This window comes from Labeo rohita, chromosome 9, assembly GCF_022985175.1.
Source record: "Labeo rohita strain BAU-BD-2019 chromosome 9, IGBB_LRoh.1.0, whole genome shotgun sequence".
Classification (NCBI taxonomy): domain Eukaryota; kingdom Metazoa; phylum Chordata; class Actinopteri; order Cypriniformes; family Cyprinidae; genus Labeo; species Labeo rohita.
The window spans coordinates 79,301-89,592 of record NC_066877.1 but is presented as its reverse complement, the minus strand read 5'-3'; the positions used below and the strand labels follow the sequence as shown (position 1 = coordinate 89,592).

Here is a 10,292-nt window from a genome sequence, read left to right as displayed (position 1 = left end):
ATTTTAAGAGGTGCAGAGTTGTTTGAAGCCAAAGTGAAGAAACAGGTGGCAGCAAGATTAGAAATGGAGAAAAAATCTGTGGAAATACTGAAGAAACAGTATGGAGTTACTTTCTTCTTCTTCTTTTTTGTCATTGATTAATGCTGATGATTAATGTACTTTAATAATATATGTTAGTGTAAAGCTGGTTTCATTATTGTCCCACAGAATGGAGAAAATCAAGTCAAAACAAGAGATTGCTCCTTATCAAGAGGTTACATCATCTGCTGCTCATGCTGAGTCCTCATATTGCCCAAAGCAAAATGGTAGTCCACTTTAAGCAAATATTTTCATATTATTTAGCTGTCTTCTTACTGGTGCTTATTTCAGTTGTTAAGCCATAGCACAATGGCACCAAACTTCAGAATAATCTTAAGAATAATATTTAATGAACAGTGAAAATGTATGTGCGCCTGCTTGTATGTTCAGATGGGGACTGTGGCTATGATCTGTTTGAAACTGACAGTGAGGAGGAGGAAGAGGAGATGAAAGACAAGACACAGGACAATATTTCTCCAAAGAAGAAAACTGCTTTTCAGGTATGGGGGGTTGGTTGGTTGGTTGGTTGGTTGAGGAAGGGGCAGCAGTGGTGGGCCTGTCAGAGCCAACAAGGCCTTCTCTGCTTGCCTAAACTTCAGAATCACTGACATTCATTTAAAAAAAAAAAAAAAAAAAAAACATTTTTCAGCTGGAGACATGACATCAGGTGTTGCCAGTGTGAAAAAAAAAACAGCCTTGAGGCCTTCAGAATCAACAGTGCAGGTGCATGTAGCTTAAAAATAAATGTTGTACAATTATTGTAACATAAAATAAACTGTTGCTTTAACCAATCAGATTTCCGGGGCCATCTATCAAGTGTTTGGTAATGTCAGCATTTATATGTCTTTTAGATAATTGGACTAGTCAGCGCTAGCAAACCATATCGATCTTGCAAATCTGTAGAAAACTGCACAAGCTAAAATATATTCATGTAGATTTAACAGTTGTTTTTTAACCCACAATAGCTGACAAAGGAGAAGAAATTGGGTCACAGATATATCTACAAAGCCATTTTCAAGATGGACTGTTTAATGTCTGTTTCATTTATACTCTTTTATACTTATTTATACAGTATATATACTGTTTCATTTATATTTTGTGAGACTCACAGAAAAACATCTCAGGTTACGCATGTCCTCTAGCAAACACTTTAGGGAATGACTGGTGTCTGAAGCATGTGAAACGTCTCAGGTTACGTATGTAACCCTGGTTCCCCGAAGGGAACGAGACGCCGCGTTGAAACGCTTTGGGAACGCCTTCAGCGTGACCGCGCTCTGAAACACGTGTGCAATCAGACCAATAGAAGAACGAGACGTCATAGGCGGGTGACGTCACTGACCAGAAGCATAAAAGCACGTGCGCCAGAACGAGCGTCAGCTTCCAGGAGAGAAGCAGCGCTCGCAGGGACGCAGGAGGATGGCTACGAGACGCGGCGTCTTGTTCCCTTCGGGGAACCAGGGTTACATACGTAACCTGAGACGTTCCCCTTCAGGAACTCGAGCCGCGTCGAAACGCTTTGGCAACGAGATGCCCACGCCGCCAGACCCCAGTCCCTGCCTAGGATGTGCTAGGACAAAGGACAGAGGAACCAGGCGAGACCCGCAGGTCAAGGTCATAAAACCGCACAAAGGTCAAAGGTGTGGACCATTCCGCAGCGTTACAAATATCTTGCATGGGAACCCCAGCAAGAAAAGCTTTGGAGGCAGCCATGCTCCGGGTAGAGTGAGCTCTGACCCCTAGAGGAGGAGGAAGGTCAGAGGCCTCATAAGCAGAACAAATAGCGTCCACTATCCAGCGACTTAGCGTTTGCTTGGAAGCAGGGAGGCCCCTCTTAGGGGGGCCATAACAGACAAACAGCTGATCTGACTTCCTCCACCTGGCAGCCCTGTGGACGTATGCGTCCAGTGCTCGCACCGGACACATACAATTAAGCTTCTGCTGGTCAGCGTCCCGAAAGGGAGGAGGACAAAAGGCCTGAAGTACGACAGGCCGCGGTGTCGAGGAGGGGACCTTAGGGACATACCCCGGACAAGGGTAAAGGAAAGCTTTTGAAAGGCCTGGAGCGAAATCCAGGAAGGAAGGGGCCACAGAGAGGGCCTGGAGATCCCCGACTCTCTTCAGGGAGGAAAGGGCAAGAAGAAGGACAGTCTTTATAGAAAGAAATCTGTCAGAAATTTCCTCAACAGGCTCGAAAGGAGGCCTGCAGAGAGCCTCTAACACCACGGACAGGTCCCAGGAAGGGACACAGGGACGTACAGGAGGCCTCAGCCTCAGTGCACCGCGGAGGAAACGTGTAACAAGGGGGTTTTTACCCACAGAAAGACCACCGAGAGGGGCGTGGTAGGCCGCAATGGCCGCCACGTAAACCTTCAAGGTGGAGTGGGTTAACCCTGAGGATAGCCTATCCTGCAGGAACTCCAGCACTGAACCAACTGGGCAGTTAACTGGGTCTTGCTGGCGGTGTCCGCACCAAGAAGTGAAAAGCTTCCACTTCAAGGCGTACAGTTTCCTCGTGGAGGGAGCTCTAGACTGGAGGATGGTCTCAACAACCTCGGTTGAGAGACCAGAAGCTAAGAGGTGTGCCCCCTCAGAGGCCACACCCAGAGCTTCCACAGCTCTGGCCGGGGGTGAAGAATGGAGCCCCCCGCCTGTGAGAGGAGATCTCTCCTGACGGGAATCTCCCAGGGAGAGCCGTCGAGGAGAGAAATCAGGTCCAAGAACCATACTCGGCCTGGCCAGAACGGGGCTACTAGAAGGAGGGACACCCTGTTCCGGCGCACTCTCTCTAGAACTCCCGGGAGCAGAGCGATCGGGGGAAAAGCGTACAGACGTAGCCTCGGCCACGTCTGTACAAATGGCATCGAGCCCCAGGGGAGCTGGATGAACTAGAGAGCACCAGAGGGGATATTGCGTGTTCTCCCTTGTGGCAAAAAGGTCCACCTGGGCTGGACCAAACACTCTCCAGATCTGCTTTACCACCTCGGGGTGAAGCATCCATTCCCCGGGCCTCGGCCCTTGTCTCGACAGGATGTCTGCTCCCAAGTTGAGATGCCCAGGAACATAAACTGCTCTCAGCGAGAGGAGTTTGTCCTGGGACCACACAAGGATCTGGTGCGCCAGCTTGTACAAGGGGCGCGAACGCAGACCTCCCTGGTGGTTGATGTACGAGACCACCAAGGTGTTGTCGGTGCGGACCAACACATGGCGGTCTCTTAGGTCCGGGAGAAAGTGTTTCAGAGCTCGAAACATGGCCAGCATCTCCAGGCAATTTATGTGCCACGTGAGTTGGCGACCGCTCCACAGACCGCGGGCAGGGTGGCCACTCATGACCGCTCCCCAACCGGTGAGGGATATGTCCGTCGCTAGCGTTACGCGGCGGCAAGGAGCTCCCAGCACCGGTCCCTGAGACAAGAACCAAGGCTTCCTCCACATGTCCAAGGTACGTAGGCAACGCCGCGTGACCTTGATCATGCGAAGTGGGTTTCCCCTCGGGGAGAACCTCTTGGTCTTGAGCCACCACTGTAGGGGTCTCATGTACAGCAGGCCAAAAGGTATCACGTTGGACGCTGCTGCCATCAGACCCAGCAGTTGCTGGAACTGCTTTACAGTGAGTGACCGGCCTAGCTTCACTCTCTTGACTGCAGTGAGGATCGACTCGATCCGAGCAGGAGACAAACGTGCCTGCATCGTGGTTGAATCCCACACCACACCCAGATAAGTGGTCCTGTGTAGTGGAGAAAGCACACTTTTCTTGGCGTTCAGTCTCAACCCCAGCGCCTTCATGTGAGCGAGGATGACATCTGGATGCCGAACTGCCACCATCTCCGACTGGGCTAGGATCAGCCAGTCGTTGATGTAGTTGAGTATGCGGATGCCCTGGAGTCGCAGAGGAGCCAGAGCTGCATCCACACACTTCGTAAAAGTGCGGGGGGAGAGTGCTAGGCCGAACGGAAGAACCCGATATTGGTAAGCTTCGCCCCTGAAAGCAAACCTCAGGAACTTCCTGTGTTGAGGAAGGATGGAGACGTGAAAATATGCGTCTTTTAGATCTATCGTGACAAACCAGTCCTCGGACCTGATCTGAGACACGACTTGCTTGATGGTGAGCATCTTGAACTTCAGTCGCTTGACTGAGCGGTTCAGAAGACGCAGATCTAAAATGGGACGCAAGCCCCCATCCTTCTTTGGAACAATGAAGTACCGGCTGTAGAACCCGGACTCTCTTACATGAGGAGGGACCACCTCGATGGCCTCCTTCCTCAGGAGAGTAGCTACTTTCTGTTCCATTACCAGACCCTGCTCGGGGCCCACCAGCGTGGGAGAGACCCCGTTGAACGGCGGAGGTGGTGCGCCGAACTGAATGCGATAACCTCGCTCTACAGTATGCAGGACCCAAGCAGACACATTGGGCAGTAGTTTCCACGCTGCCAAATGATCTACTAAGGGAACCAGCCTCTCGAGGCTGGCCTCTGGTGTTATGTGGGCCGCTGGAACGGTGTCCTGAAACGGTTGCCCAGCAGGAAGCACCTGAACCAGCGGTCCCAGTGACCCCCGCGGGGGTGGCGAGCTCCCCAGCCCCGCTACGTTGCTGGGCGGGAAAAACTGGGGTGAATGCTCGCTGGAGACCGCTGCGCCCTGAAACACCGGCAGGGTTGGCAGAACAATCTCCCGAGGGCACAGGGGGGACCCGGACACCGAATACTGCGGTGTGACCCGTTTCCCCCCGGATGGGGCTGCCCTCGGCGGTCCCGAGCCGTCAGGACCGCTTGGTCGAGGACCTCTTCGACTGAAGCACGACCCTCAGATCGGGCTTAGCCTGGGAGGTCCTCGACCTAGAGCGTTTGACCACTCGCTCTTGATGGGGAGGAGTGCGAGTGGCCATGCTCTGCTTTTGAGCTTCCCAGTGCGAGGAGCTGGTAGACGGCCGGGCCGCTCCATCGCAGCAGCCCCGTGAGCTGGATGGCGGCGAGGGAAGAACCGCTGAAACGCCGCCGCTTGCTTACGCGCCTCCTGGTATCTGTCGACGACGGCATTGACGGCGTCGCCGAACAGACCAGCAGGCGAAAGCGGGGCGTCCAGAGATGTCTCTCCGTGGCCACCAGGGCTGCCATAGACCGCCCAATGGCATGGGTGGTCTCCTTGGTGGCACAGAGAGACAAATCAGCGGTCCTCCTGAGCTCGGAGATATCGCTGTCTTTTATCTCCTCGCCTTCGTCCAGCTCTTTAAGCAGGTCAGCCTGGTACGCCTGTAACACCGACATGGTGTGCAGACACGCACCAGCCTGACCCGCAGCCATGTACCCCTTGCCCACCAGCGCTGAGGTGACACGCAGCGGCTTGGAGGGCAAGACCGGAGCCTTCAGAGACGATGCAGACTCGGGGGACAGATAGCTTGCGAGCGCCTGTTCCACCCGAGGTATCGCTCTATACCCTCACTCATCCGACCCTGCCACATACCCATAGTTATATGAGGCAGGGATGAACAAGCGGGACGAGAAGGGCGAATTCCATGATCTCGACACCTCAGTGTGGAGATCAGGAAAGAATGGAAGGCTCCGGCGTGCTGTAGGTGGTCGAGACCGCAGAAACCTCTCGTCCAATTTACTCTTCTGCGGCTCAACTAATGGCTCGGCGGGCCAATCAATGTTTAGCTTGGCCACCGCCTGAGTCACCACCTCCAACAGCTCCTCGTACTGGGGAAACTGTGGTGCTGCAGCCTCATCAACACTCACCACATCAACCTCCTCAGAGAAAGATATGGGGAGCGTGGAGGCCGACCCCCGGGGGGAAGAAACCGCAGCGCGGGCTTCCGATCCCGAGGGCCGGGCAGCGGATCTGGTGGGTGAGGCAGGAGATAGGGGGTCACCCGTCTCCATACTCTCCACCAGATCCACCAGATTGCGAACCCCACGAGTGCAGCCGCCGCTCCGCCTCGGTGGAAGCGGGACCAGACCCGCGGGGAACGCTGGTGAAGGCTCCCTCCGCAGAGAAGAGAGCCTTCCGGGAGCGGAGCAGACGCATGGGAAGCACGTCACAATGCGGGCAGTCGCCCCCCTCGAGGGCCGATGCCACATGCTCCGCTCCCAAGCAAGCCACGCATAGAGCGTGTGTATCCCCACTCGAGATGTAACGAGAGCAGGGAGGAACACGCTCTAAAACCTGGCTTGCTAACGTTCTTTGTTTTTTCGGTCTTTTTTGACATCTGTTCCAAAAGAAAAGTGGCGCAAACTAGCAACCAAAACGGGAACAGCACAGACAAAACACAGAGCGCTGCTGAAAGACAGAAGCTGACGCTCGTTCTGGCGCACGTGCTTTTATGCTTCCTGGTCAGTGACGTCACCCGCCTATGACGTCTCATTCTTCTATTGGTCTGATTGCACACGTGTTTCAGAGCGCGGTCACGCTGAAGGCGTTCCCAAAGCGTTTCGACGCGGCTCGAGTTCCTGAAGGGGAACAATGCCAATCCTATTGGTCTACATGCCCTGTGATGTCATAGTTGGGTGCCTAGTATAAAAGTATGGAGTGTAAAGTATAAAAGGGCAACCAACTTGTTGTCTGAAGGAGATGTAACCAGACAGCATCTCATTCCCTCTCAGTGAACAATGGTTACATATGTAACCCAACGTGGACCTAGTAGTGTGTCCTCGTAGATCCTATGTGTCCTACGAAATGCCAACTATGCCATGCTGAGGTGCATGCTTGTCCACCTGTTGAGAAAGCACCAAGGTAGTGGACACCACTGAAGACCTAGGTGTGAAATGCACAGCCTGCCACTTACTTACATGGTGCTATTCACAGATGATACATTACATTTACAATTAGTCATTTAGCAGACACTTTTATTCAAAGCGATCAAAACCAACAAAAGAGCAATAATATGTAAGTGCTATAACAAGTCTCAGATAGCCCAATGCAGTACACATAGCTTCTTGTTGTTGTTGTTGTTGCTGTTGCTGCTGTTGTTTTTGTTTGTTTTATTATTATTATTTTTATAATCAATAAAAAGAAAACAAGTAGATATAAGTCTTTTTTTTAAGAAATAGAAAATGCTAGTGTTAGAGGGGTATTTTTTTATAATAAATAAAAATAAAACAAGTATATAGAATAGAAAAAGAACAGAAAGCTATTGTTAAAGGCTTTAAAAAAAAAACAAAAAACAAGTAGTTAGAAATTGCATAGACAAGAGAGTGCAAATGTCAAGGGATCAAGGTTTTTTTTTAATGAAAAATAGAAAAGAAATAGATAAAGTAGAATTGAAATAGAGAATGCTGGAATTTGAGGGTCAAATGAAGATGGAAGACGTGTTTTTCTTGAAGATGGCTGAGGACTCAGCTGCTCACATTGAGAGGGGCAGGTCATTCCACCAAGAGGGAACAATTAATGTAAAAGTCTGTGAAAGTGATTTTGTGCCTCCTTGGGATGGCACTATAATGCGCCATTCAGTGGCAAAACGCAAGCTTCTAGAGGGCAAATAAGCCTGAAGTAGTGAATTTAGGTAAAGGGGTGCAGAGTCAGTGGTGGTTTTGTAGGCAAACATCCTATGTGTGACATGTATTCTTTTCAGCTCGTTAAAGACTAATATTGCAGCCGCATTCTGGATTAATCGTAGAGGTTTGACAGATCTGACTGGAAGACCTGTCAAGATTACAATAATCCAGCTTGGACAAAATAAGAGTTGTAGTTGTAGTGTGTTCCAAAAGAAAGGGCCTGACCTTCCTAATGTTGTATAAAGCAAATCTGCGGGACCGGGCCATTTTAGAAATATGGTTTCTGAAATTCAGACTTAAACTCCAAAATTTCTGGCAGTCTTTGAAGGAGTTATGGTTGATGTGCCTAGCTGGATGGTCAAATTGTAATGAAGTGATAGGTTTGTTGAAACCACAAGCAGTCCTGTCTTGGCAAGGCTGAGTTGAAAGTGGTGGTCCTTCATCTAGCAAAAAATGTCTGTTAGACATGCTGAGATGCAAGCTGCTAACGTCAGATCATTAGAATGGAATGAGAGGTAGAGTTGAAAAGTGTCATCAGCATAGCAGTGATATAAAAAGCCATGTTTTTGAATGACAGAACCTAGTGAGCCCATGTAGACAGAGATGAGAAGTGGTCCAAGAATTAAGCCCTGAGGTACCCCAATAGCTAGTTTTGTGGCTTGGACACCTCACCCCTCCAAGATAGCTTGAAGGACTTATCTGAGAGGTAAGACTCAAACCACTAGAGTGTGGTTCCTGAGATAGCCCACATGGAAAGAACCTATATGAGGATATATGCGCATATATGAAACCTATATGCAGTATATATGCACATATATGATAATATATATGCTGCATATATGCGTATATATGCCACATATAGGCAAAATTGAGGTGCATATATGTGCATATACAGGCCATATAGGTCTCCTGTATTGCTGCTTTATATAAACAAAAAAGCCCTATATGTACATACAAGATATGTCTCCTATATAGCTCATGGCAGGATCTGGTCATTTTAGCTCATATCTCACTTTGGCAACTGTCATACATGATGCCTAGCTCATATTTTCTATTATCAAGGCAATAACTAAGAACAAACTAAAAAAAAAAAAAAATGCAAAAAACGTATGTGCGAACACGTGAAATTGGTATCACATGTAATTGGCATGTTATGGAATTTACCCACACGGAAATAACCTATATAAACATATATGTTTTAATATAGGTTTTGATATAGGTTTTTAATATATGTGACATATATAAAATTGGCTGTTTTCCTATATTATATGTACATATATGTGCATGTACATATATGTACATATAATATAGGAAAACAGCCAATTTTATATATGTTACATATATTAAAAACCTATATCAAAACCTATATTAAAACAGATATGTTTATATAGGTTATTTCCGTGTGGGAGCCTTTGCCAATAGGGTTGACAGGAGTATCTGGTGGTGTCAAAAGAAGCGAAAAGATTCAGCAAGCGAACTATTGGAGATTCGGAAGAAGGTCTTGTCTGTCTTAGGTCTTAGTCTTGGTTAAATGTCCACTTCTGAAGTCAGACTGTTGGCTGTCCAGGAGGTTTTTATGTCTGAGAAAGGCAGAGACATGGCAGAAACACAACAGTAGCACTGTTAGGATCAAGTGATGAGAATTGTTTAGGAGGAGGAAGTGAAGATGAAACCATAGCAGATAGCTGAGAGGGTGAGAGTGAGTGTAGGCTATGTCAAATAATGACATGTGGAGGGGTATGTGTTGTGTCAGGAACCATGTTACAGTTAAGAGTGAGGAGGATAGTGATCCGAGGTGTGCAATAACCAGCACATGATCAGTAACATGTAAATAAGGTCCAGTTAATTGCCAAATTTGTGAGTAGCTGTAGTTAACACTTGCTTGAGATCAAAAGAGTCAAGCAGAGTATGGAAGTCTGCAGCCTGAGGTTTTCTAGGTGGATGTTTAAGTCTCCAAGCATAACTAATGGACTACCAAAGGAGTATCAAAGGTTGATAGCAGCACATCTAAGTTACCTAGTGGTCCTGGGGGTCGATAAACAACTACGAAATGGATTTTAAGAGAGTGGGTGATAGTAGCTAAATGTGATTCAAAAGAGCTGTTGATACCCAGAGATAGTAAAGGATTAAATTTCCAATCTTAAGAGAGATGCAGACCAGTACCTCCACCACTTCCAGTCAGATGTAGGGTGTGAGAAAATGAGAAATTATTGGAGAGTGCTGCAGATGTAGCATTGTCCTCTGGTTTGATCGAGGTCTCAGTCAGGGCCATGAGGTTTAGCCTTGAATGACTAGTATTAGATGTAATGAAATCTGTTTTGTTACCACAGACGGGCAATTCCAGAGACCGATTATAAAAAAGAGTGGTGTATTAGCAGACACAGGCAAAACGCACAGGTTGTAAGGATCGCACTGCTTACAGTGTGTGATGTGTGGTTTGTGGGTGGTAGTAATAGTAGGGATTTGGAAACACATTGTAAAAATCAGTCGTAAAAAAGTGAGTTGTAGAAAAGAGAATGAACAGACAGAGATACTTACGTCCTGTGTCCTTGCTTGGTTGGGTCGCACAGGTAGAGCTGGTCTTTACACTCTTTGAGCTTCACACGAGGGCTGCCGTGATTGCTGCCACGGTATACTAAACTTTTTTTTTTATACCCGTCTGACAAAATTTTAATTGAATTCAGCTGGACAAAAACTGTCAAAGTATGTGATACAGCACAAGACCGA

The 10,292-nt window shown here is 48.2% G+C and overlaps 1 protein-coding gene across 1 annotated transcript in view; it reads left to right on the top strand.

Moving 5' to 3' along the window:
* The window catches only part of si:dkey-11f4.7 (piezo-type mechanosensitive ion channel component 2), a 169,845-nt gene that overhangs the window by 88,509 nt on the left and 71,044 nt on the right, over window positions 1-10,292 (top strand). The gene's annotated exons all lie outside the window — the stretch shown is intronic.